The sequence below is a fragment of the Bison bison genome, unplaced genomic scaffold (genome assembly GCF_000754665.1).
Source record: "Bison bison bison isolate TAMUID 2011002044 unplaced genomic scaffold, Bison_UMD1.0 scf7180017864459, whole genome shotgun sequence".
Classification (NCBI taxonomy): Eukaryota; Metazoa; Chordata; class Mammalia; order Artiodactyla; family Bovidae; genus Bison; species Bison bison.
Window position 1 is genome coordinate 2517412 of NW_011495021.1, and position 2044 is coordinate 2519455.

At 35.3% G+C, this 2044-nt stretch overlaps 1 protein-coding gene across 1 annotated transcript in view; it reads right to left on the bottom strand.

Moving 5' to 3' along the window:
• The window catches only part of FSIP2 (fibrous sheath interacting protein 2), a 149008-nt gene that overhangs the window by 123885 nt on the left and 23079 nt on the right, over positions 1 to 2044 (bottom strand). The window lies entirely within an intron of this gene.

Consider the following 2044-nt stretch of genomic DNA (forward strand, 5'->3'; position numbering starts at 1 on the left):
TTTGGAGCCCCAAAAAATAAAGTCTGACACTGTTTCCCCTGTTTCCCCATCCAGTCCCATCACTTCATGGCAAATAGATGGGGAAACAGTGGAAACAGTGGCTGACTTTATTTTTCTGAACTCCAAAATCACTGCAGATGGTGATGGCGTCCAGGAAATTAAAAGACCTTTACTCCTTGGAAGAAAAGCAATGACCAACCTAGACAGCATATTAAAAGCAGAGACATTACTTTGTCAACAAAGGTTCATCTGGTCAAGGCTATGGTTTTTCCAGTGGTCATGTATGGATGTGAGAGTTGGATTATAAAGAAAGCTGAGCACAGAAAAATTGATGCTTTTGAACTGTGGTGTTAGAGAAGACGCTTGAGAGTCCCTTGGAACGGAAGGAGATCTAACTAGTCCATCCTAAAGGAAATCAGTCCTAAATATTCATTGGAAGGACTGATGTTGAAGCTGAAATTCCAATACTTTAGCCACCTGATGTGATGAGCTGACTCAATGGAAAAGACCCTGATGCTGTGAAAGATTGAAGGCTGGAGGAGAAGAGGACAACAGAGGATGACATGGTTGGATGGCATAACCAACTCAATGGACATGAGTTTGGGTAGACTCCGGGAGTTGGTGATGGACATGCTACAGTCCATGGGGCTGAACAGAGTTGGACATGACTGAGCGAATGAACTGAACTGAACTTCAGGATGAGGAGAAAATGGAACCCTCAAGGCACTGTTGTCTGGATTATAAATTATAAGCTGGTAGAAGCCACCACAGAAAACAGTATGTAAAATCCTAAAAAAAAAATAAAAATAGAGCTACCATATGACACAGCAATTTCACTTCTGGATATTTAATCAAAGGAAATACAAACACTAATACAAAAGATGCAGGCATTCAAGTATTCACTGCAGTAGTATTAACAATAACCAGGAAAAGGAAGCAACCTAAGTGTTCATCCATAGTCAAATGGATAACTAAGATGTGGTCACACACAATGGAATATTATTTAGCCATTAAAAATACTAAATCTTGCCATTGTGACAACATGGACAATCTAAAAGTATTCTGCTAAGTGAAATAATTCACATTAAGACAAATGCAACATAATATCAAATGTAGAACCTAAAAAATAAAACTAACAAATTCAGATACAGACAAGAAACAGGTGGTTTCCAGAAAGGAGTTTGGTGGGAAGCAGATGTAGGGTATTAAGAGGTACAAATCTCAAGTTATCTAACGAATTAGAGGGACAAAATATACAGCATCTGGAATACAGTCAATAATATAAATCAGCTTGTATAACAAAGTTTACTAGACTTATTGTGGTGATCATTTTATAATGTATAGATGTGTAAAATCATTATATAATACACCTGAAGCTCACATTGTATATTGTAATACTGTACACTGACTATATTTCAATTAAAGAACCACAAAATGAAAAACATCATTAAGGTCTGGTGCAATGTCAAGCAGCCTAATAGCTCTATAGAGAGGCAAGCAGGACAAAATAAATATTTGACAATAATGTCCATGATAATCACTTCTATTAAACATTATACTGAAGGTTCTAGCCAATGCAATCAGGCAAGAGAAGGAACTAAAAACTCATCCATGTTTAATGAGCACCAAGATTATTGGTAGAACCATGAGCATTATGTCGAACATCAGTTGGCACCTACAATAAAACTACTAGAGCTAGTAAGTGTTTTTATCCATATAAGATATACAATGAATATTAAAAATTGATTTCCTATATCCCAACATAAAATAATTGGAATTTAAAATACAAATTACAATAAATTATGAAATATATAGGAATAAATCTAGCAAAAGATGTGTAAAAGCTGTACACTTCAAATTATATAAGTACATGATAAGAAAAATTAAGAAGACATAAATAAATAGAGGTGTTTGGTTCATGAGTTGGAAGATCCAATATAATCAAGAGATCAATTCTGCCCAAAATGACCTACACAGTCAATACAATTCCCATCAAAATCTCAGCAAAATTTCCTGGCAAACATGTACAACATGGTTTTAAAAT